A 27,340-nucleotide genomic window follows, 5' to 3' on the forward strand; every position below is an offset into this window, starting at 1 on the left:
CAGTGTTCAATAAATATTGGTTGCCTTTACAGACTGATAGGAAGTGTAAAGCCAAAGAGGGAGTTCTTTAAACCAAAGAAAGAGTGAAATTTCAGTCATCAATGGAGTAAATACATTTATGGGACATAACAAATCACAGCACACAGAAAACTACATATCTAACTGTGTGGAAAGACAGCAACATTTGCTTTCATGTAAATGCCCTTTACATTCAGTTTTGATGTGACTATTCTAAAAACTTTAGAAGGTAATCAATCTTTAAAAATGTTAAAATAAAAAAAAGTTAAAATAGCTGCTAATTACCACCATTAAAATGAATATATTTTACTATGTTATTTATTTTTATGCTGTTGGAGGGATGGAAAAGGTGTTTAACTCCTTCAACTAACAGCGATGTCGTTAATTCTCTCATCAATGGTTTCCTTTATTGTAGCTTCTGTAGCAATCAAAAGAAAGCTTCTAGTCATTTTTTCCAACTTGTTCTATTTGGAAGTTTGACTTAATCTAAGAGGAAAGCGGTCTAGTCATTGTGGAGAGAATCAAAATCAGGACATGGCATGAAATATGTGTGTTTTGCTATAAACTAGTTTCTGCCTGATATCAATATCAATTTTGTCTCTAGGCAAATTATATTTACATTGCATGCAGCTTCTAAAGCTGCAGAGGAATAACAAAAATGGCAATTGTGTGTGGTGATTAAGGAAATATGTTTTTAATTTAAAATTTGAAAATAACCATGTTAAAAGTAATGGCTTGCAGCCAGAACTCCTCTTAAAAATGCTGATGGAGATTGGCTCATAATTCAGTCAATATTATTAAATCTTTGATGAGTTGCTTGCAATTCTTTCTAACTTTCTTTTCCATAATTCTAACTGAAATACTGAGTTTGTCTATCCATAAATAATCACTGATAGACAAGGTTATTAAGTTTTATGTTTTGGGGTTAGCCTTCTAGAATAATGAAAAATATTAATTTCCTATCAACTTCTGGGATAGATGACTGTTATTATAAAACCAATGAACACTATAAAAAAATTGTTGGCGAGAGACGTCATCAAAATGTCACCGTGAGGCAAGCCTCTGAAAATCTCCCCTGGAATTTACAACTACTCGAACAACAGTAACTCCACAAAGGACTCCCTGCAAAGCAGACAGGCAAGACGAAGAGGCCCACTACTGAATTCACCTAAAGGTGGGCGAATCGCACGAGCAGGGGAGGAAGGAAGGGAGAACTGCGGAGACGGAGGCGCGCAGGTGCAGGACACAGACCTAGCTCAGTGCTCCGAGCTCGCTGCATCCCGGAACTACCACAGCTGCGGGAGAGGGAAGAACTTGGACTGCTAGGGCTCCCCTTATATCCACAGGGCTGAGGGGGCAGCATATTAACACAATTAAACCCAACGCTCACAGCAGAGACCTCGGAGAAAAGACTGAGGGTAGAAGGATGAAAACGGTGGTTTAAGCGCTCACTACCCAGCAGAGAACAGAAGCATAAGGCACGGAGACTAGCCACCCGATCCTGACCCTCCCAGAGCTCGCCCCGGCCCCACATGCCCTGTGCTAGAAGCGGAACAGTAGCAGTGTCAGATCAAAAGAATAGAATATTTCCTGTTCTGAGAACTTTGGACTGCAGACACAGATTCACAGCCCAACTAGTTCCAGTAAAGGGGAGGGAGCTGTGCAAGCAGGACAAGCTGTGGTGGTCGTCACCGCCATTGCTCTGGGTCACCTCTGACAACTCACCCCACCCCCGGCCCCAACTATCTGGACGGATCCCTGAAGGAGTAAACAGAACTGCTAAATCTGGTGCAGGAAGAGCTTTGGAACTTCAAAAGCTCTCTGCACACCCCCATGGACACTGCGCCCTGTGACCCAGGCAAACTATTAACAGAGGACAAGCCCATCTCCCAGGGAATCCACCCGTTCGGTGAGGAGCTGGAATACTGCAGAGAAAACATAGCACTACCATGTGAGAGAGAAAAAAAAGGCTGCAGTCGGAGAGAAAGTAAAACTTTCTACCAACAAGTACTGGAAAACAAAAGAAAGACCTCTTCCTATAAACCTGTTGGAGAAGCCACTCCTGTGGATGTCTACGAAGAGGAATAATAAAACAATAATTGCCATGAATAACCAAGGCAACAAGACAGCTCAGAAAGAAAGTGAAAAATATCAAAAAGGGAACTTAAAGATATGGAAATATGTGACTTAAATGACAGAGAATTCAAGATTGCAGTTCTGAATAAACTCAACGAGATGCAAGAAAACACAGATAGGCAGTTTAATGAACTCAGAAACACAATCAAAGAACAGCATGAGCATTTTACGAAAGAGATTGAAATTTTAAAAAAGAACCAAATAGATTTCTGGAGATTAAGAACTCAATATAAGAAATGAAGAATGAAATAGCCAGCTTAGGTAGTAGAGTTGACCAGATGGAGGAAAGAATCAGTGACATCGAAGATAGAAACCTGGAAATTACACAGATGGAAGAAGAAAGAGACTTGAGACTTAAAAGAAATGAAAGAACTCTGCAAGAACTTTCTGACTGAATCAGAGAGAGCAATATAAGAATAATGGGCATACCAGAAGGAGAAGAAAGAGAGAAGGGAACAGAGAATATATTCAAACAAATTGTTGACGAGAACTTCCCAAACTTGTGGACAAATCTGAATCCTCGAATCCAAGAAGCAAATAGAACACCTAATTATCTCAATCCCAACCTTCCTTCTCCAACGCATATTGTATTGAAGCTGTCTAAAATCAATGACAAAGAAAGAATCCTCAAGGCAGCCAGGTAAAAGAAGAGGGTAACCTACAAAGGAAAGCCCATTAGATTATCATCAGATTTTACAGCAGGAACTCTACCAGCCAGGAGGGAGTGGAACCAAATATTCAAACTATTGAAAGAGAGAAATCATGAGCCAAGAATAATATATCCAGAAAATATATACTTTAGATATGAAGGAGGAATAAAGACCTTTCCAGACATACAGAAGCTGAGGGAATTTTCTAATACATGACGTGCACTACAAGAAATCATAAAGGAGGCTATTCGACCACCATCAACAGGGACAATTTGTGGCAACCAAAACATAAAAAGGGGGAGAGTAAAGGCCTGAACTGGAATATAGGAATGGAGAAAGTAAGCGTGCTGAAGAAAATGGAATACCCTAAATATCAAACTTTCTTTTACATAAACTTAAGGGTAACCACTCAAAAAAAAAAAAATCCAGAACTGAAATATATATTGTAATAAAAGAAGAAACAGAGGGAAATATCACAGAATACCACCATACAGTAATAATAGACAACAACAAAAAGGCAAAGAAACAATGGAGACACAGCCTTACCAGAAAACTAAATATAGAATGACAGGCAATCCTCACGTATCAATAATCACCCTAAATGTAAATGGACTGAACTCACCAATAAAAAGGCACAGAGTAGCAGATCAGATCAACAAACTAAACCCAACCATATGCTGTCCCCAAGAGACACATCTCAGCTACAAGGACAAGCATAGACTCAAAGTGAAAGGGTAGAAATTGACACTCCAAGCAAATGGTACCCAGAGAAAATCAGGTGTAGCCATAATGACAACAGATGAAACAGACTTCAGGGTGAAAAAGATAACAAGGGGGGGCCGGCCCGGTGGCTCAGGCGGTTAGAGCTCCATGCTCCTAACTCCAAAGGCTGCCGGTTCGATTCCCACATGGGCCAGTGGGCTCTCAACCACAAGGTTGCCAGTTCAATTCCTTGAGTCCCGCAAGGGATGGTGGGCAGTGCCCCCGCAACTAATATTGAACACGGCACCTTGAGTTGAGCTGCCTCCAGGATGGCTCAGTTGGTGGGAGTGCGGGCTCTCAACCACAAGGTTGCCAGTTCAGTTCCTTGAGTCCCGCAAGGGATGGTGGGCTCCGCCCCCTGCAACTAAGACTGAACACAGCACCTTGAGCTGAGCTCCCGCTGAGCTCCCGGATGGCTCAGTTGGTTGGAGTGAGTCCTCTCAACCACAAGGTTGCCGGTTCGACTCTCACAAGGGATGGTGGGCTGTGCCCCCTGCAACTAGCAACGGCAACTGGACCTGGAGCTGAGCAGCGCCCTCCAAAACTAAGACTGAAGGACAACAACTTGAAGCTGAACGGCACCCTCCACAACTAAGATTGAAAGGACAACAACTTGACTTGGGGAAAAAAAAAAAAAAGTCCTGGAAGTACACACTGTTCCCCAATAAAGTCCTGTTCCCCTTCCCCAATAAAAAAAATCTTAAAAAAAAAAAAGATAGCAAGGGACAAAGATGGACATTTCATAATGGTAAAGGGGACTATACAACAAGAAGACATTCTGTGCTCATGGATTGGAAGAATCAACATAGTTAAAATGGCCATATTACCCAAAGCAATATACAGATTTAATGCAATCCCCATCAAAATCCCCATGGAATATTTTAAAGAAATAGAACAAAAAAATCATCAGATTTGTTTGGAGCCACAAAAGACCCCGAATAGCCAAAGCAATCTTAAGAAAAAAGAAAAATAATGGAGGTATCACACTTCCTGACTTTATCTTGTAGTACAGGGCTACAATAATGAAAACAGCATGGTATTGGCAGAAAAACAGACACATAGACCAATGGAATAGAATTGAGAACCCAGAAATAAAAGCACATAAATACGGACATATAATTTTTGACAAAGAAGCTAAAAATATGCAATGGAGGAAAGACAACGTCCTCAATAAATGGTGCTGGGAGAATTGGATAGCTACATGCAAAGGAATGAAATGGACTGCTATCTGTCACCATGTACCAAAATTAATTCAAATGGATCAAAGACTTAAGCATAAGACCTGACAAAAGAAACTGCATAGAAGAAAGGTAGGGACTAAACTTATAGACCTTGGGTTCAAAGAACATTTTATGAATTTGACTCCAAAGGCAATGGAAGTAAAAGCTAAAATAAGTGAATGGGTCTATATGAAACTTAAAAGCTTCTGCACAGCAAAAGAAACCATTGACAAAATAAAGAGGCCACCACCTGAAAGTGAGAAGATTTTTGCAAACAGTGCCTCCGATAAGGGGCTAATATCCAAAATTTACAAGGAACTCGTGAAACTCAACAACACAAAAACAAACAACCCATTTGAAAAATGGGCAGACAACCTGAAGAGACATTTCTCCAAAGAGGACATACAAATGGCAAATAGACAAATAAAAAACTGCTCAACATCACTAATCATCAGAGAAATGCAAATAAAAACCAAAATCAGATATCACCTCGCTCGAGTCAGAATGGCTATTATCAACAAGACAAATAGTAACAAGTGTTGGAGAGGCTGTGGAGAAAAAGAAACCCTCATACACTGTTGGTGGGAATGCAGACTGGTGCAGCAGTTATGGAAGACAGTGTGGAGTTTCCTCAAAAATTTACGAATAGTATTACCATATGACCCAGCAGTCCCTCTCCTGTGTATCTACCCAAAACATCTGAAAACATTTATAGATAAAGACACGTGTGCTCCAATGTTCATTGCAGCTTTGTTTACGGTGGCCAAGACATGGAAACATCCAAAGTGTCCTTCGATAGATGAATGGATAAAGAAGTTATGGTATATATACAGAGTGGAATACTATTCTGGGGTAAGAAAAGATGATATAGGAACATTTGTGACAACATGGATGGATCTTGAGAGTACAATGCTAAGCGAAATATGACAGTCAGAAAAAGCAGAGAACCGTATGATTTCACTGATATATGGTATATAAACCAAAAACATGAAAAGAACAAGACAGACAAATGAGAAACAAAAACTCATAGACACAGACAACAGTTTAATGGTTACCAGAGGGTAAGGGGGTGTGGGCAGGGAGATCAGAATAAGGGGGATCAAATATGTGGTGATGGAAGGAGAACTGACTCTGGGTGGTAAACACACAATGGGATTTATAGATTATATAATACAGAATTGTACACCTGAAATCTATGTAATTTTACTAACAATTATCACCCCAATAAATTAAGAAAAAACCCCACAAACAAAAAACAAACAAACAAGGAACAATTTGCCCTACCCATGTTTGTGTCAGTGAAAGATCAGTTTCAGAGGAATTCAGCTATTAATTATACAAGTTTCTTATATATTTGGAATCCATTATCACTGGAAATCACTTTCTATGCATATTGATATCTCATTTCCACTCTGGGTCTTGTATCACTTTTCAAGGTGGGCAAAAGGAGTTATCACGGATGTGCTAAAATCACCCTGGATAAAGTGGTTTCTATATCATAAAGATATTTAAATGCGAGTAGGACATTCTTTTCTCATCACTGTAGTGTGTGACTCTGAATTACTGAGCTAATTGAATCCAGATAGTTGTAGGTTACAGTATTAGCATACTGTGGATCTTGCTAAAAGTGTTTCTCACAGGGCAAATAAATGTGGCTAATACTTTATGGTTACATTTCTTAACACTTATTTTCTCCCTACAGGCCCACTTTGGAGTGAAAAGAGGGTGAAATGCTTCTTCTCTACTCCTGCTGTTTCCTGTCATGTGGAGGGATGGCCATCACTATAATGCACTTGGCCTTTCTTCACCCTTTAATACTACTCCACATGAGAGATCGAGTAACATGGTTAATCAGTTTGGGAGCAAAAATTGGATTTGAATAGCCTCCCACTCCTTTTTTGTTTGTCTTTTGCTCTTATAAGGGAAGGACTCTCCAAACACCCCTTGGGGAGAGATCTGAGCCCATTCCCCACTGCCTGTGTCTGGGTGGCTATCTCTGTTAATTCTGAAGTTCAGTATCAGGAAACCTTCTTGACCAGTATTATAAACTACATCTTCCAGCTCATCACTTATCAGTAATAAAGGCTCACTGTGTCTTATTTCACAATAGATTCAGAATTCAGGCTGGGGAAAGGTGACTTTTCTAAGATGCCAACATCAGTCTCCATCATCTACCTACTGAACCATTCTTTCCAGTGCTAACTAGTCTCCTATTTACCTGTCCATTGATTTGTTCCATTCTCTTTCTATTTACCTGCCCATCAAGCCACATACCATCTGAAAGAACTGCAGTTAACACTATGTTTACTGGTAAATGGTATAATCTTGGATCTTACCTAGGAAGAACTCAGCATCCTAGCAACTAAATAAAATAATCAATAATGAAATTGAGGTAGGGGTTTCCATAGGGCACTGTGAACTCAAAATTGTCCAGGTCTCCATGCCCAAGTGGATAGGTAGTGAGGAAGACGAAGTGATTCCCTTTGTGAACACTAAAATTATTTGAGATTTTATACAAGCAATCTCAAAAAATGTCTCGTTATCTTCAATTTAAAAAATAAATTTAAAAAAATTATTGGGCTATTCCTCCTCACTTCCAACATATTTCCTTTCAAGTTTATTTTCCTCATTTGAATGTTACCTTCAATGTACACTGGAATCTTATTTTACTGCAAGCAGGCTTAAGAATATGAAAAGAGGCTGGGTGGAATCATATGGTGTGATTTTCTTCATGACTTCCTCATCTGGATGACTCTGGGTTCATGTCACCATAAAGAATGCCATGATAGAGGGCTACATGTGTGCAAATTGTCCATAGTGGTGGATACAACCTGGCCAAAGTGTCATCACCACGCTGCCATGAATTTCAGGGGTGGCAGAAAGCAGGTATTCTGTGACAGCTTTGGATCTGAAAATTCAAATGCAGCAAGCATTCATTCTGTTCCCAGCATGTGCATGACTACACTAAATATAGTGGGGAATATGAAGATGCTGCCTACTTAGGAACAGTGTATTCAATCACACAGTCTTGAAATTATCTTAAAGATATTCTAGAGTTCAGAGTGAGTAACAGGGATGCCACAAATGCCAGAAATTCGCAACATATGCAGAGGGACCCCAGGGCCTGGGACTTCAGCTCTGGGTCATATAGCTTGGGTTATACCCTCTGAGGGTTAGTTTTTGAAGATAAAACCTTAGAGTCAACAAAACATTAGAGATTATCTAGACTAACTTCCAACTCAATGTAGGAATCTCCACTACAATACCCCTTACAGGTAGTCATACAATCTCAACTTCAACATCCCTAGTGATGGTAAGCTAACTACCTCAACAAGGCAGCACATTATGTGTTTATGAAACTTTTGTGTAAAATTGTATGTTGTATGTGTATTTATATATGTAATTTATACATTTATTTCAAAAAAGATTTTTTTCCTACAAAATACTGAGCAGAAGTTCATATTAGTAGGGCAGTAGACAATGTGGCATATTACAGTTGATCTTGGGGGCTTCCCTGATAACGTTCAGCAAGTGTACTTCTTGCTAGAGTTAAGCACTGACTGTGCGGCTACCAAAAGCCATCTAACTGCCATCCTTGCAGAGTAGGCGAAAGTTGTACAAAACATCTCTCTGAACCCTATTATCTAGGAAGATGAAAAGCATCCACAACAACTGAGGGAATGTTATTAAAATAAAACAAAGAAGTTTTAGATTCTAATAACAGAAAGAACTCAAAGCCAAGGCTAGACTGCCAGTTTCTCTATTTTATCAACTATGGATTTGTATCTATTGCCCCTAAAGCAGTACTCTCCTCATAGCTGAAATTGAGTTGAGTGTGTCATAGATGAGGAAAATAAGGAGAAATAAAAAACCCTTACCAGTGAGGTATATAACATGTCCAATAGCTGTAAGGCCTTTTACCTAGAGGATGAGGCTTGATTTTTTTTTTAAAACAACAGCACCATCCCAGGATCCATGGAACAAAGATCCCATGGGCTAAAGTTCCAGGGCTAAAGATGTCAAAGACAGAGTTGTGAGAGCGGTGGGAGAAATGTTCACAGAAAAGGAAGAAAAGAAGTAGAATTAGCGTACCACTGTAAATAAATAGATATAGACATAAATGTAAAAATAGATAATAATAGATATGTAATTCTGATCATAGTGGAGTGAACCAGACCATCTTGAAAAGCATAAATTACATGAAGGATCCCTCAGCAGCATGAGAGAAGGGGAATGTGCTACTGACTTAAGGAGAGCCAAGTCTTGGTCACTAGAATTCCATGTTGAAGGTATTGAGGAAATAACTCGAATTTGGCTAACCTGAAAGTGTGCCATTTTCCAGGAGCACTTATCCAGGATGAGCCATAGAGCCTGTGAAGACTTACCAAAGCTGTCAGTTACTACCCATTCCTGCTGGTTCTTATGATATCATCAGCAAATCAAGAGGATATCTTTAAAGATGGTGAAATTTGGGGCAGTAAATGAAAGGATCTGGGAACTTGGGAGTTCAGGGTGTTTTGTTGCTGTTTAGGTTTATCTATTTTTCCCTTTCAAATGTTGAGCCTTTGGAAGAAGAGTAAACAGGATCTGCAAGGCCACTACCTGATTATGCAGCTTGTATCAAATAACAGAGAAAAATACCCAGATAAACTTTTAAGTCAGTTACAATGGAGAAGAGTAGGTATGGCAGAAAGGGTGGGGGGAGTCAAAGCTCAGGAGTTTCCTAGTGATTAACATGAGAAAGCAGTTGGAGAGATGGGTAGTCACAATACGTGTGTCTGCAAATGGTTGTATGCTAATGCCCAGAGACAGTTATGTATAGTAACATGAAATTTGTATGAGAGTTCAGGACATTAAATGTGAATTAATCAGAATCACTGAGGCTTGATGCAATAGAACTTCTGGCTGGAAATTGGAGTGGATGGGTGACAGGCAGACTTACTGTGAAAGGATTTAGAGGGCATTTATGTCAACACTGTGTACACCTGTATGAAAATTTATTAATTGTGGTGTTATAAGGGGGATCATGCTGAAATTCTCTGGTCAGTTCCACCAATCATTCTTAAACTATAGACCTGTGTTTGAGAAGGTTCACAGGATGAAGGGACTTAAATTAATGCCTTGTGAAGGTCAGAGGAGGGAACTAGGAATGTGGGAATAACAAAAGGACACCAGGCTTTGCACTTGAAACTTGAATCCCAGCTCCACCACTTCCTGGCTGTGTGACTTGGGCATTGGGCCTCAAATCAATGAACTTTTTAAAAAAATTTATTGGGGTGACAATTGTTAGTAAAATTACATAGATTTCAGTTGTACAATTCTGTATTTATCATCTATAAATCCCATTGTGTGTTCACCACACAGAGTCAGTTCTCCTTCCATCACCATATATTTGATCCCCCTTACCCTCATCTCCCACCCCGCACACCCCTTACCCTCTGGTAACCACTAAACTATTGTCTGTGTCTGTGAGATTTTGTTTCTCATTTGTTTGTCTTGTTCTTTTGTGGTTTTTGTTTTATATGACACATATCAGTGAAATCATATGGTTCTCTGCTTTTTCTGTCTGACTTATTTCGCTTAGCATTATACTCTCAAGATCCATCCATGTTGTCACAAATGTTCCTATATCATCTTTTCTTACCCCAGAATAGTATTCCATTGTGTACATATACCACAACTTCTTCATCTATTCATCTATCGAATGACATTTTGATTGTTTCCATGTCTTGGCCACCATAAACACAGCTGCAATGAACATTGGAGGACATGTGTCTTTATGGATTAATGTCTTCAGATATTTTGGGTAGACACCCAGGAGAGGGATTGCTGGGTCATATGGTAATTCTATTCGCAATTTTTTGAGGAACCTCCACAATGCCTTGCATAGTGGCTGCACCAGTCTGCATTCCCACCAACAGTGTATGAGGGTTCCTTTTTCTCCACAGCCTCTCCAGCACTTGTTACTATTTGTCTTGTTGATGATAGTCATTCTGACTGGGGTGACGTGATATCTCATTGTGGTTTTTATTTGCATTTCTCTGATGACTACTGATGTTGAACATTTTTCAATATGTCTATTTGCCATTTGTATGTCCTCTTTGGAGAAATGTCTCTTCAGGTTGTCTGCCCATTTTTCAATTGGATTGTTTGTTTATTTGTTGTTGAGTTTCACGAGTTCCTTGTATATTTTGGATATTAGCCCCTTATCGGAGGCACTGTTTGCAAAAATCTTCTCCCATTCACTTGGTTCCCTCTTCATTTTGTCGATGGTTTCTTTTGCTGTGCAGAAGCTTTTAAGTTTCATATACTCCCTTTAATTTATTTTAACTTTTACTTCCCTTGACTTTGGAGTCAAATTCATATAATGCTCTTTGAACCCAAGGTCCATAAGATTAGTACCTATGTTTTCTTCTATGTAGTTTATTGTGTCAGGTCTTATGCTTAAATCTTTGACATATTTGAATTAATTTTGGTACATGGTGACCGATAGCAGTCCAGTTTCATTCTTTTGCACATGGCTATGCAATTCTCCCAGCACCATTTATTGAAGAGGCTGTCTTTTCCCCATTGTATGTTTTTTACATCTTTGTCAAAAATTATCTGTCCATATTTATGTGGTTTTATTTCTGGGTTCGAAATTCTATTCCATTGGTCTATGTGTCTGTTTTTCTGCCAATACCATGCTGTTTTGATTATTGTAGCCCTGTAGTACATGCTAAAGCCAGGGAGTGTGATATCTCCAGCATTGACCTTTTTCTTAAGATTGCTTTGGCTATTCGGTGTCTTTTGTGGCTCCATACAAATCTGATGATTTTTTGCTCTATTTCTTTAAAAAATGCCATTGGAATTTTGATGGGGATTGCATTAAATCTGTATATTGCTTTGGCCATAGTTAATATGGCCATTTTAACTATGCTGATTCTTCCAATCCATGAGCATGGAATGTCTTTCCATTTCTTTGTGTCTTCTTCAATTTCTTTTAAAAATGTCTTGTAGTTTTCAGCATATAGGTCTTTCACATCCTTGGTTAAGTTTATTCCTAGGTATTTAATTCTTTTTGCTGCAGTTGCAAAAGGAATTGTTTTTTGTATTTCTTTTTCTGAGATTTCATTGTTAGTATATAGGAATGCAATGCACTTTTTTTTTTTCTCAAGTCAAGTTGTTGTCCTTTCAATCTTAGTTGTGGAGGGCGCAGCTCAGCTCCAGGTCCAGTTGCTGTTGCTAGATGCAGAGGGTGCAGCCCACCATCCCTTGCGGGAGTTGAACCAGCAACCTTGTGGTTGAGAGGATGCGCTCCAACCAACTGAGCCATCTGGGAGGCAGCTGAGCTCAAAGTGCCGTGTTCAACCTTAGTTGCAGGGGGCAGAGCCCACCATCCCTTGCGGTACTCAAGGAGTTGAACTGGCAACCTTGTGGTTGAGAGCCCACTGGCCCATGTGGGAATCGATCAGGCAGCCCTTGGAGTTAGCAGCATGGAGCTCCAACCGCCTGAGCCACCGGGCGGCTCATGCAATGCACTTTTGTACGTTGATTTTGTAGCCGGCAAATTTATTGTATTCGTTGATTGTTTCTAATAGCTTTTTGGTGGAGTCTTTAGGGTTTTCTATATATAGCATCATGTCATCTGCAAAGAGTGACAATCTAACTTCTTCATTCCCAAATCTGGATACCTTTTATTTCTTTCTCTTGCCTGATTGCTCTGGCAAGGACTTCGAACTCTACGTTGAAAAGCAGAGGTGATAGGGGAAAGCCCTGTCGTGTACCTGACGTAGAGCAAAGGGCTTCAGTTTTTCACCATTAATTATGAGATTAGCTGAGGGTTTGTCGTATATGGCCTTTATTATGTTAAGTTATTTTCCTTCTATACCTATTTTATTAAGTGTTTTAATCATAAATGTATGTTGTATCTTGTCAAATGCTTTTTCTGCATCAATTGATATAATCATATGATTTTTGTCCTTTATTTTGTTTATGTGATGTATCACATTGATGGACTTGCAAATGTTGAACCATCCTCATGCGCCGGGGATGAATCCCACTTGGTAGTGATGCATAATCTTTTTAACGCATTGTTGTATTCGATTTGCTAGAATTTTATTTAGGATTTTTCCATCTGTATTCATCAGAGATATTGGTCTGTAATTCTCTTTTTCTGTGTTGTCCTTACCACGTTTTGGTATCAGGGTAATGTTGGCCTCATAAAATGAGTTGGGAAGTACTGCCTCTTCTTCAATTTTTTGGAAGAGTTTGAGCAGGATTGGTATTAGATCCTCTTTGAAGGTTTGGCAGAATTCACTAGTGAAGCCATCTGGTTCCAGAGTTTTGCTTTTGAGAAGGTCTTGGATGACTGATTCATTTCGTTACTGGTGATTGGTCTGTTTAGATTTTCCAGTTCTTCATGTGTCATCCTAGGAAGGCTATATGCTTCTAAGAGCTTGTCCCTTTCTTCTAGGTTATTGAATTTGGTGGCATATAGTCCTTTCATAGTATTCTTGTGCGACCCTTTGTATTTCTGTGGTGTCCATGATAACTTCCCCTGTTTCATTTCAGATTTTGTTAATTAGTGTCTTCTCTCTTTTTATCTTAGTGAGTCTAGCCAAGGGTCTGTCAATATTGTTAATCTTTTCAAAGAACCAGCTCTGTGTGACATTAATTTTTTCTATTGTATTTTTTTCTCTATTTCATTTAGTTCTGCTCTGATTTTTGTTATTTCCTTTCTTCTGCTTACCTTGGGTTTCATTGGTTCTTATTTTCCTAGTTCTTTAAGGTGTGATATGAGGTTATTTATTTGGGATTTTTCTTGTCTCTTGAGGTAGGCCTGTAATAATATAAATTTCCCTCTTAAAACTGCTTTCGCTGCATCCCCAAAATTTTGGTAGGATGTATTTTCATTGTCATTTGTTTCTATGTATCTTTTGATCTCTCCACTAATTTCTTCTTTGACCCGGTCGTTCCTTAAACGTATGTTGTTTAATCTCCGTGTATTTGTTTTTTCCTGCTTTCTTTTTCCACGTGATATGCAATTTCCAAGCCTTGTGATCAGGGAATATGCTTGGTATGATTTCAATCTTCTTAAATTTGCTGAGGCTGATTTTATGTCCCAATATGTGGTCTATCCTTGAGAATGTTCCATGTAAACTAGAAAAAAATGTATAATCTGATGTTTTAGGATGAAGTGCTCTATATATGTTAATTATGTCCATTTCATCTAAGGTGCAATTTAGGGCTGCTATTTCTATATTTATTTTCTGTTTGGATGATTTATCCATAGATGTCAATGACGTGTTTAGTCCCCTTGTACAATTGTGTTTTGGTCAATTTCTCCCTTTAGTTCTGTTAGTAGTTGCTTGGTATATTTCAGGTCTCTCTGATTGGGGGCATAAATATTGATGACTGTTATGTCTTCTTGTTGTATAGTCCCCTTTACCATTATGAAATGCCCATCTTTGTCTCTTGTTACCTTTTTCACCCTGAAATCTGCTTCACCTGATATCAGTATGGCTACCCATGATTTTCTCTGGATACCATTTGTTTGGAGTGTCAATTTCCACCCTTTCACTTTGAGTCTATGCTTGTCCTTGTAGCTGAGATTTGTCTCTTGGAGACAGCATATGGTTGGGTTTAGTTTGTTGATCCAATCTGCTACTCTGTGCCTTCTTAATGGTGAGTTCAGTCGATTTACATTTAGGGTGATTATTGATATGTGAGGATTTCCTGTCATTCTATCTTTAGTTTTCTGGTAAGGCTGTGCCTCCATTGTTTCCTTGCCTTTTTGCTGTTCTCTATTATTTCTGTGTGGTGGTATTCTATGATGTTTCCCTCTGTTTCTTCTTTTATTACAGTATATATTTCAGGTCTGGATTTTTTTTGAGTGGTTACCCTTAAGTTTATGTAAAAGAAAGTTTGATATTTGGAGTATTCCATTTTCTTCAGCACGCTTACTTTCTCCATTCCCATATTCCGGTTCAGGCCTTTACTCTCCCCCTTTTTGAGTTTTGGTTGCCACAAATTGTCCCTGTTGTTGGTGGTCGAACAGCCTCCTTTAGTATTTCTTTTAGTGCAGGTCGTGTATTAGAAAATTCCATCAGCTTCTGTATGTCTGGAAAGGTCTTTATTCCTCCTTCATATCTAAAGGATATGTTTGCTGGATATATTATTCTTGGCTCATGATTTCTCTCTTTCAATAGTTTGAATATTTGGTTCCACTCCCTCCTGGCTTGTAGAGTTGCTGCTGAAAAATCTGATGATAATCTAATGGGCTTTCCTTTGTAATTTACCATCTTCTTTTCCCTGGCTGCCTTGAGGATTCTTTCTTTGTCGTTGATTTTAGACAGCTTCAATACAATGTGCCTTGGAGAAGGCCTGTTGGGATTGAGGTAATTAGATGTTCTATTTGCTTGTTGGATTATAGGATCCATTTCTGTCCCCAAGTTTGGGAAGTTCTCATCAACAATTTGTTTGAATATATTCTCTGTTACCTTCTCTCTTTCTTCTCCTTTTGTTATGCCCGTTATTCTTATATTGCTCTCTCTGATGGAGTCAGAAAGTTCTTGTAGATTTCTTTCGTTTCTTTTAAGTGTCAAGTCTCTTTCTTCTTTCATTTGTGTCATTTCCAGGTTTCTATCTTCGATGTCAGTGATTCTTTCCTCCATCTGGTCAACTCTATTACCTAAGCTGGCTATTTGAGTTTTAATTTCTTCTATTGAGTTCTTATTCTCCAGTAATTCTATTTGGTTCTTTTTAAAATTTCAATCTCTTTCATAAAAGCTCATTTTTTTCTTTGATTGAGTTTCTGAGTTCATTAAACTGCCTATCTCTCCATGTTGTCACAAATGATCCTATATCATCTTTTCTTACCGCCGAATAGTATACCATTGTGTATATATACCACAACTTCTTTATCCATTCATCTATCGAAGGATATTTTGGTTGTTTTCATTTCTTGGCCACCATAAACAAAGCTGCAATGAACATTGGAGCACACGTGTCTTCATGCATAAATGTTTTCAGATTTTTTGGGTAGATACACAGGAGAGGGATTGCTGGGTCATATGGTAATTCTATTCCTAATTTTTTGAGGAACCTCCACACTGCCGTCCATAATGGCTGCACCAGTCTGCATTCCCACCAACAGTGTATGAGGGTTCCTTTTTCTCCACAGCCTGTCCAACATTTGTTACTATTTGTATTGTTGATGATAGCCATTCTAACTGGGGTGAGGTGACATCTCACTTTGGTTTTTATTTGCATTTCTCTAATGATTGGTGATGTTTAGCATTTTTTCATGTCTGTTGGCCATTTGTATGTCCTCTTTGGAGAAATGTCTCTTTAGGTCCTCTGCCCATTTTTCAATTGGGTTGTTTGTTTTTTTGTTGTTGAGTTGCATGAGTTCCTTATATTTTCCTTTTTTTTAAATTAAATTTATTGGGGTGACAATTGTTAGTAAAATTACATAGATTTCAGGTGTACAATTCTGTATTACATCATCTATAAACCCCATTGTGTGTTCATCACCCAGAGTCAGTTCTCCTTCCATCACCATATATTCGATCCCCCTTACCCTCATCTCACACCCCCCACCCCCCAGCCCCCTTACCCTCTGGCAACCACCAAACCATTGTCTGTGTCTATGAGTTTCTGTTTCTCATTTGTATATTTTCGATATTAGCCCCTTATCGGAAGCACTGTTTGCAAAAGTCTTCTCCCATTTAGTTGGTGGCCTCTTTATTTTGTCGATGGTTTCTTTTGCTGTGCAGAAGCTTTTAAGTTTCATATAGTCCCATTCATTTATTTTAGCTTTTACTTCCCTTGCCTTTGTAGACAAATTCATAAAATGCTCTTTGAACCCAAGGTCCATAAATTTAATACCTATGTTTTCTTCTATGCAGTTTTTATTTTTTTTATTTATTTATTTTTTATTTTTTTTATTTTATTTTTTTTGTTTGTTTGTTTGTTTTTTAATTAAATTTATTGGGGTGACAATTGTTAGTAAAATTACATAGATTTCAGGTGTACAATTCTGTATTACATCATCTATAAATCCCATTGTGTGTTCATCACCCAGAGTCAGTTCTCCTTCCATCACCATATATTCGATCCCCCTTACCTTCATCTCCCACCCCCCACCCCCCACCCCCCTTACCCTCTGGCAACCACTAAACTATTGTCTGTGTCTATGAGTTTCTGTTTCTCATTTGTTTGTCTTGTTCTTTTGTTGCTTTTGGTTTATATACCACATATCAGTGAAATCACATGGTTCTCTGCTTTTTCTGTCTGACTTGTTTCGCTCAGCATTACTCTCTCAAGATCCATCCATGTTGTCACAAATGTTCCTATATCATCTTTTCTTACCGCCGAATAGTATTCCATTGTGTATATATACCACAACTTCTTTATCCATTCATCTATCGAAGGACATTTTGGTTGTTTCCATGTCTTGGCCACCGTACACAAAGCTGCAATGAACATTGGAGCACACGTGTCTTTATCTCTAAATGTTTTCAGATTTTTTGGGTAGATACCCAGGAGAGGGATTGCTGGGTCATATGGCAATTCTATTCGTAATTCTTTGAGAAACCTCCACACTGCCTTCCATAACGGCTGCACCAGTCTGCATTCCCACCAACAGTGTATGAGGGTTCCTTTTTCTCCACAGCCTCTCCAACATTTGTTATTATTTGTCTTGTTGATGATAGCCATTCTGACTGGGGTGAGGTGATATCTCATTGTGGTTTTGATTTGCATTTCTCTGATGATTAGTGATGTTGAGCATTTTTTCATATGTCTATTTGCCATTTGTATGTCCTCTTTGGAGAAATGTCTCTTCAAGTCCTCTGCCCATTTTTCAATTGGGTTGTTTGTTTTTTTGTTGTTGAGTTGCATGAGTTCCTTGTATATTCTGGATACTAGCCCCTTATCGGAGGCACTGTTTGCAAAAATCTTCTCCCATTCAGTTGGTGGCCTCTTTATTTTGTCAATGGTTTCTTTTGCTGTGCAGAAGCTTTTAAGTTTCATATAGTCCCATTTGTTTATTTTAGCTTTTACTTCCATTGCCTTTGGAGTCAAGTTCATAAAATGCTCTTTGAACCCAAGGTCCATAAGTTTAGTACCTATGTTTTCTTCTATGCAGTTTATTGTGTCAGGTCTTATGCTTAAGTCTTTGATCCATTTTGAATTAACTTTGGTACATGGTGACAAATAGCAGTCCAGTTTCATTCTTTTGCACGTGGCTATCCAATTCTCCCAGCACCATTTATTGAAGAGGCTGTCTTTGCTCCATTGTATGTTTTTAGCTTCTTTGTCAAAAATTATCTGTCCATATTTATGTGGTTTTATTTCTGGGTTCTCAATTCTATTCCATTGGTCTATGTGTCTGTTTTTCTGCCAATACCATGCTGTTTTGATTATTGTAGCCCTGTAGTACAAGCCAAAGTCAGGAAGTGTGATACCTCCATTATTGTTCTTTTTCCTTAAGATTGCTTTGGCTATTCGGGGTCTTTTGTGGTTCCAAACAAATCTGATGATTTTTTGTTCTATTTCTTTAAAATATGCCATTGGGATTTTGATGGGTATTGCATTGAATCTGTATATTGCTTTGGGTAATATGGCCATTTTAACTATGTTGATTCTTCCAATCCATGAGCATGGAATATCTTTCCATTTCTTTGTGTCTTCTTCAATTTCTTTCAAAAATGTCTTATAGTTTTCAGCATATAGGTCTTTCACGTCCTTGGTTAAGTTTATTCCTAGGTATTTTATTCTTTTTGCTGCAATTGCAAAAGGAATTGTTTTTTGTATTTCTTTTTCTGAGATTTCATTGTTAGTATATACGAAGGCAATGGACTTTTGTGCGTTGATTTTGTAGCAGGCAACTTTACTGTATTCGTTGATTGTTTCTAATAGCTTTTTGGTGGAGTCTTTAGGGTTTTCTATATATAGCATCATGTCATCTGCAAAGAGTGATAATTTAACTTCTTCATTCCCAATTTGGATGCCTTTTATTTCTTTCTCTTGCCTGATTGCTCTGGGAAGGACTTCCAACACTATGTTGAAAAGCAGAGGTGATAGGGGACATCCCTGTCGTGTTCCTGAACGTAGAGCAAAGGGCTTCAGTTTTTCTCCATTAATTATGAGATTAGCAGAGGGTTTGTCATATATGGCCTTTATTATATTAAGGTATTTTCCTTCTATACCCATTTTATTAAGTGTTTTAATCATAAATGGATGTTGTATCTTGTCAAATGCTTTTTCTGCATCAATTGATATAATCATATGATTTTTGTCCTTTATTTTGTTTATGTGATGTATCACATTGATGGATTTGCGGATGTTGAACCATCCTTGTGCCCCGGGGATGAACCCCACTTGGTCGTGATGAATAATCTTTTTAATGCATTGTTGTATTCGATTTGCTAGAATTTTATTTAGGATTTTTGCATCGGTATTCATCAGAGATATTGGTCTGTAGTTTTCTTTTTTTGTGTGATCCTTACCAGGTTTTGGTATCAGGGTAATGTTGGCCTCATAGAATGAGTTAGGGAGTACTGTCTCTTCTTCAATTTTTTGGAAGAGTTTGTGCAGAATTGGTATTAGATCCTCTTTGAAGGTTTGGTAGAATTCACTAGTGAAGCCATCTGGTCCCGGACTTTTGCTTTTGGGAAGGTTTTGGATGACTGATTCAATTTCGTTACTGGTGATCGGTCTGTTTAGATTTTCCAGTTCTTCATGGTTCAGCCTTGGAAGGCTATATGTTTCTAAGAACTTGTCCATTTCTTCTAGGTTGTTGAATTTGGTGGCATATAGTCCTTCATAGTATTCTTGGATGATCCTTTGTATTTCTGTGGTGTCCGTGATAACTTCCCCTTTTACGTTTCTGATTTTGTTAATCAGTGTCTTCTCTCTTTTTATCTTAGTAAGTCTAGCCAAGGGTTTGTCAATTTTGTTAATCTTTTCAAAGAACCAGCTCTTTGTCATATTAATTTTTTCTATTGTCTTTTTGTTCTCTATTTCATTTAGTTCTGCTCTAATTTTTGTTATTTCCTTTCTTCTTCTGACCTTCGGTTTTACTTGTTCTTCTTTTTCTAGTTCTTTAAGGTGTAACATGAGGTTATTTATTTGGGAGTTTTCTTGTTTCTTGAGATAGGCCTGTAATGAGATAAATTTCCCTCTTAAAACTGCTTTCGCTGCATCCCAAAAATTTTGGTAGGATGTATTTTCATTGTCATTTGTTTCTATGTATCTTTTGATCTCTCCTCTAATTTCTTCTTTGACCCAGTCCTTCTTTAAAAGTATGTTGTTTAGTCTCCATGTATTTGTGTTTTCCCCCACTTTCTTTTTATAGTTGATATCCAATTTCAAAGCCTTGTGATCAGAGAATATGCATGGTATGATTTCAATCTTCTTAAATTTGTTGAGACTGATTTTATGTCCCAATATATGGTCTATCCTTGAGAATGTTCCATGTACACTAGAAAAGAATGTATAGTCTGATGTTTTAGGATGAAGTGCTCTATAAATGTCAATTATGTCCATTTCATCTAATGTGTCATTTAGGGCTACTATTTCGTTATTTATTTTCTGTTTGGATGATCTATCCATAGCTGTCAATGATGTATTTAAGTCCCCTAGTATAATTGTGTTTTGGTCAATTTCTCCCTTTAGTTCTGTTAGTAGTTGCTTGGTGTATTTCGGTGCTCCCTGATTGGGGGCATAAATATTGATGACTGTTATGTCTTCTTGTTGTACAGTCCCCTTCACCATTATGAAATGTCCATCTTTGTCTCTTGTTATCTTTTTCACCTTGAAGTCTGTTTCATCTGATATCATTATGGCTACACCTGATTTTCTCTGGGTACCATTTGCTTGGAGTGTCAATTTCCACCCTTTCACTTTGAGTCTATGCTTGTCCTTGTAGCTGAGATGTGTCTCTTGGAGACAGCATATGGTTGGGTTTAGTTTTTTGATCCAATCTGCTACTCTGTGCCTTTTTATTGGTGAGTTCAGTCCATTTACATTTAGGGTGATTATTGATATGTGAGGATTTCCTGTCATTCTATCCTTAGTTTTCTGGTAAGGTTGTGTCTCCATTGTTTCTTTGCCTTTTTGTTGTTGTCTATTATTTCTGTGTGGTGGTATTCTATGATGTTTCCCTCTGTTTCTTTTTTTATTTCAGTATATATTTCAATTCTGGATTTATTTTGAGTGGTTACCCTTAAGTTTATGTAAAAGAAAGTTTGATATTTAGAGTATTCCATTTTCTTCAGCACGCTTACTTTCTCCATTCCCATATTCCGGTTCAGGCCTTTACTCTCCCCCTTTTTGAGTTTTGGTTGCCACAAATTGTCCCTGTTGATGGTGGTCGAATAGCCTCCTTTAGTATTTCTTTAGTGCAGGTCGTGTATTAGAAAATTCCCTCAGCTTCCGTATGTCTGGAAAGGTCTTTATTCCTCCTTCATATCTAAAGGATATCTTTGCTGGATATATTATTCTTGGCTCATGGTTTCTCTCTTCCAATAGTTTGAATATTTGGTTCCACTCCCTCCTGGCTTGTAGAGTTTCTGCTGAAAAATCTGATGATCATCTAATGGGCTTTCCTTTGTAAATTACCGTCTTCTTTTCCCTGGCTGCCTTGAGGATTCTTTCTTTGTCGTTGATTTTAGACAGCTTCAATACAATGTGCCTTGGAGAAGGTCTGTTGGGATTGAGGTAACTAGGTGTTCTGTTTGCTTCTTGGATTCGAGGGTCCAGTTCTGTCCACAAATTTGGGAAGTTCTCATCGACAATTTGTTTGAATATATTCTCTGTTCCCTTCTCTCTTTCTTCTCCTTCTGGTATGCCCATTATTCTTATATTGCTCTTTCTGATGGAGTCAGAAAGTTCTTGTAGAGTTCTTTCATTTCTTTTAAGTCTCAAGTCTCTTTCTTCTTCAATTTGTGTCATTTCCAGGTTTCTATCTTCGATGTCACTGATTCTTTGTTCCATCTGGTCAACTCTACTACCTAAGCTGGTTATTTCATTCTTAATTTCTTCTATTGAGTTCTTAATCTCCAGAAATTCTATTTGGTTCTTTTTTAAGATTTCAATCTCTTTCGTAAAATGCTCATGCTGTTCTTTGATTGAGTTTCTGTGTTCCTTTAACTGCCTATCTGTGTTTTATTGTATCTCGTTGAGTTTTTTCAGAACTGCAATCTTGAATTCTCTGTCATTTAAGTCACATATTTCTGTATCTTTAAGTGCCTTCTCTGGAGATTTTTCACTTTCTTTCTGAGCTATCTTGTTGCCTTGGTTATTCATGGTGATTACTGGTTTACTATTTCTCTTCCTAGACATCTACAGGAGTGACTTCTGCAACAGGTTGATAGAAAGCGGTCTTTCTTTTGTTTGCCAGTACTTGTTGGTAGAATGTTTTATTATTTCTCCAACTGCAACTTATTTTTCTTCTCCCACACAGTAATGCTATGTTTTCTCTGCACTATTCCAACTTCTCACACAAAGGGGGGATTCCCTGGGAGACGGGCTTCTCCTCTGTTAATAGTTCGTCTAGGTCACAGGGCGCAGTGTCCCGGTGGGTATGCGGAGAGCTTTTGATGTTCGAAAGCTCTTCCAACTGCTGATTCAGAGCCCGTATATTTCAGCAGTTCTGTTTACTCCTGCAGGGATCCGCCCAGATAGGTGGGGTCAGGGGCGGGGTGAGTTGTGAGAGGTGGCCCAGAGCAATGGCGGCGACCACTGCCACAGCCGGTCCTGCTTCCACAGGTCTCTCCCCTTTGCTGGAACTAGTTGGGCTGTGAATTTGTGTTTGCGGTCCACAGATCTCAAAACAGCAAATTTTCTGTTGTTTTGATCTGACACTGCTACTGTTTCGCTTCTAGCACCGGGCAGGTGGGGGCGGGGCGAGCTCTGGGAGGGGAGGGAGGGGGCGGCTAGTCTCAGTGCCTAAGGCTCCGTTCTCTGCTCGGCAGTGCGGGCTTAAACCACCGTTTTCAGCCTTTTTCCCTCAGTCTTTTCTCCGAGGTCTCTGCCGTGAGCGTTGGGTTCAGCCGTGTTATATGCTGTCCCCTCAGCCCTGTGGAGCCCTGGCGGAGCCCTAGCAGTTCGATCTCCCACAGCTGCAGTAGTTCCGGGAAGCCGCGAGCTCAGAGCACTGAGCTAGGTCTGCGTCCTGAGCCCGCGCGGCTCCGTCTCCGCGCGCTTCTCCCTTTCCTTCTCCTCCCTCCACTCGCGCGAATCTCCCACCTGTAGGTGATTTCAGTCGGTAGTGGGCCTCTTCATGTTGCCTGTCGGCTGTGCATGGAGTCCTTTGTGGAGTTTTTGTTGTTCGATTCTTTGTAAATTCCGGGGGAGCTTTACAGAGGCTCACCTCACGCCGCCATTTTTCCGGAAGTCTGGAGTCCATCAATTTTTTTTTTATTTTTTATTAAATTTAGTGAGGTGACAATTGTTAGTAAAATTACATAGATTTCAGGTGTGCAATTCTGTATTACATCATCTATAAATCCCATTGTGTGTTCATCACCCAGAGTCAGTTCTCCTTGCATCACCATACATTCGATCCCCCTTACCCTCAAGCAGAGAACCATGTGATTTCACTGATATGTGGTATATAAACCAAAAGCAACAAAAGAACAAGACAAACAAATGAGAAAGAGAAATTCTATGCAGTTTTGATTCATTTTCAATTAACAATATTTTCAACTTACAATGGGTTTATTGAGACCTAACCCCATCATAAGCTGAGGAGCATCTGCATATTAGATATTGGCAAAGTTTAGAGCAATTGGAACTCGCAGACATTGCTAGTGGGATTGTAACATGGCACAAACACTTGAAAAGCAGTTTTATAGTTTCTTAGAACAGTAAGTATTTGTCCTATCACATGGGCTGAGCTATTCCTCTCCTAGACATTTACCTAAGAGAAAGGAAATGATATGCCCCTACAAATACTTATACATAAATATTTATAGCAGCATCAATTGTAATAGGCAAAAACTGGAAAAAGCCCTAATGTCCATCAACAGAGAAATGGATGGATAACTAAATTGTTGTTTGTCTATACAAGGAAATACTAGTAAAAAAATAAAGAATGAACTGTTGAACAGTGGTTCTACTGATCTACTTATAACTGAATAGTATAAGTGAATTTCAAATAATTATTCTTAGTGAAGGAAAGTGCATTACATTTATATATATATATATATATATATATATATATATATATATATATATATATGGTGCATTTCATTTATATAATCTAGAAAATCTAATCCATAGTGACATAAAGCGAGGCAGTAGTTGCTAGGATGGAGTTGGGATGGCAGAAAAGTTAGGATGGTTTGATTACAAAGATCATATGGAAACTTTGGTGGATAATGGATGTGTTCATTATCTTGACTGTGTTTGTAGTTTTATGGGTGTATGAATATGACCAAACTTATCAAATTGTACTATTTAAAACATGTGGTTTACTGCATATTCATCATACTCCAATAAAGTTGTTTTAAAAAGGAATTTAAAATATCTCCTTGAACTGTTTACTTAAAATCTGTGCATTTTATCTTAAGAAAATTATGCTTCAATCAAGTTGATTTAATTTTAAAAATGAAAAAATCAATAATAACCGCTGTTCACATTTAGGTGTATACCTTCTGGTCTGTTTTCTATGCACATGAATAGAGATGAACAGATATTTTACAGACATATTGTACACATACTATTTTAAATTATATGTTTCATCTCATTCATCAGGAATATCTATCTTTTGCAATAAATATGCATTGACATAATGTTTTTAATGGCTATATAATATTTCATTGTATGTGTGTACTATATTGTATTCAAGAGACCTCTTATTTTAACATGCTTATATCTTAGTATTATACACAAAACTGGAATGAACCTCCTTGTGCATATATCCTTGCAAGTTTTTATATTATTTTCTTATTATAAATTACTTGAATTTATTTCTATGTCAAAGAACATTTATTTTGTTTTGTTGTAGGGTTTTTGGTACATATTGTCAATTAGTCATCCATAAGGGTTATAGCAACATTCACCCCTCAGAAATATATGAGAGTGCCTATTTTTCCACACTCAGTCATCACTGAGTATGTTTATTTTTCCTTGGAAAATCTTATGTGTGAGAAGTGGTTATCTCATAGCTTTTAAAATACATTTCTTTGAATAATATTGAATATGTGTATTTTATTTTATTTATTTTTTTAAAGATTTTCATTTAAAAATATAGCTAACATAGAACATTACATCAGTTTCAGGTGTACACCATAGTTGTTCAACATTTATATGCCTAAAGAAGTGATCACAATGATAAGTCCAGCAACCATCTGACACCATACCACGCTATCACAATATTATTAACTATGCTCCCTATGCTGTATGTTACATCCCCACAACTTATTTGTTTTATACCTAGAGATTTGAACCTTTTATTCTCCTTTATCTTCCCCCCCAAACTTTATTAATTTTTCAATTACAGTTGACATTCAATATTACTTTATATTAATTTCAGGTATACAGCATAGTGGTTAGACATTTGTATTATTTAAGAAGTGATTCCCCTTTCTAGTCTAGTACTTACCTGGCTGTATACATAGTTATTACCATATTATTGACTATATTCCGTATGCTTTGCTTTACATCCCCATGATTACTTTGTGACTACCAATTTGTACTTCTCAATCCCTTCACCTTTTTTCACCCTGTTCCCCAAACCCCCTCTCATCTATCACCCCGAATGTAGTACCCATCTGACACCATATATAGTCATTACAACATTATTGACTATATTCCTTATGTAATACCCTATAACCACATGACTACTGTGTAACAATCAATCTGTACTTCTTAATCCCTCCCCGTTTTTCACACATCCCTTCAACTCCCCTCCCATCTGGCAATCATCAAAATGTTTTCTGTATCTATGAGTTTGTTTCTGTTTTGTTTGTTTATTTGTTTGTTTTGTTCGTTAGATTCCACATACATAGAAGTGAAATCACATTGCATCTGTCTTTCTCTGTCTGACATACTCCACTCAGCACAATACCCTCCATGTCCCTTCATGCCACCACAGACGGCAAGAATGGATTCCCTTCTCTGGCCTAGCAATATTCCACTGTATATATGTACCACCTCCTCTTTATCCATTCATCCATCTATGGACACCCAGGCTGACTCCATATCTTGATTATTGTGATAGCACTGCAATGAGCATATGGATGAGCACTGCAATTAGCATCCCTTTGAGGTAGCACTTTGGGTTTCTTCAGATAAATACCCAGAAGTGGGAATACTGGGTCCCTCTTTGTCTCTTGTTATAGCCTTAGTTTTCAAGTCTATTTTGTCTGGTACAAGTATTGTTTGTTTGTTTGTTTGTTTGTTTCCATTTTCATGAAATAACTTTATCCATCCCTTTACTTTCAGTCTGTGTGTATCCTTCAATCCAAAGTGAGTCTCTTGTAGGCAGCACATGTAAGGGTTATGTTTTCTAATCTATTCAGCCACCCTGTGTTTTTTTGTATGGAGCATTTAATACATTTACATTGAAAGTAATTGTTGATAGATAAGTAGTTATTTTCATTTTATTCATTTTTTTTTCTTTTTTTTTAAATTTTATTTTATTAAATTTATTGGGGTGACAATTGTTAGTAAAATTACATAGATTTCAGGTGTACATTTTATTCATATTTTTTATCCTTTTCCCCCATCTTTAAGAAGTCCTTTTTAACATTTCTTGTAACACTGGCATGGTGGTAATGAATTTCTTTAGCTCTTTCTTGTCTCAGAAGCTCTTTATCTCTCCTTCAATTTTAAATAACAGCCATTTTGGGTAGAGTAGTATTGGTTGTAGGTCCTTGATATTCAGTACTTTGAATATTTTGTGCCAATCCCTTCTGGCCTGCAAAGTTTCTGTTGAGAGTCTGACAGTGTCCAACTGACATTCTTATGGGAGCACCCTTGTAGGTAACTAACTGCTTTTTGTTTCCTGCTGCTTTTAAGGTTCTGTCTTTGTCTTTAAACTTTGGCATTTTAATTATGATGTGTCTTGATGTGGGCCTCTCTGGGTTCATCTTGTTTGGAACTCTCTGCACTTCCTAGGTTTGTATGTCTATTCCTCTCCAGGTTAGGAAAATTTTTATTCGTTATTTCTTCAAGTAGGCTCTCAATCCCTTTCTTTCTCTCTTCACCTTCTGGTACCCGTATAATATAAATGTTGTTATGCATGATGTTGTCCCAGAGGTCTCTTAAACTATCTTCAATTTTTCTGATTCTTTTTTTCTTTTGCAGTTCTGAGTGGGTGTTTTATGCTACCTTGTCTTTCAAATTGCTGATTTGATCCTCTGCTTCTTCTAGTCTGCTGGTGATTCCTTCTAGTGCATTCTTCATTTCAGTTACTGCATTCTTCATTTTTGACTGTTTTTTTTTTTTTTTATGGATTCTATGTCCTTTGTTATGCTTGCTCTCTCATTGTTGAAGTTGTCACTAAGTTCCTCAAGCATTCTTATAACCAGTGTTTTGAACTCTGTCTGTGGTAGGTTG

The sequence above is a fragment of the Rhinolophus sinicus genome, chromosome 18, assembly GCF_057876585.1.
Source record: "Rhinolophus sinicus isolate RSI-liver-muscle chromosome 18, RSI-T2T, whole genome shotgun sequence".
In the NCBI taxonomy this organism is placed as follows: Eukaryota; Metazoa; Chordata; class Mammalia; order Chiroptera; family Rhinolophidae; genus Rhinolophus; species Rhinolophus sinicus.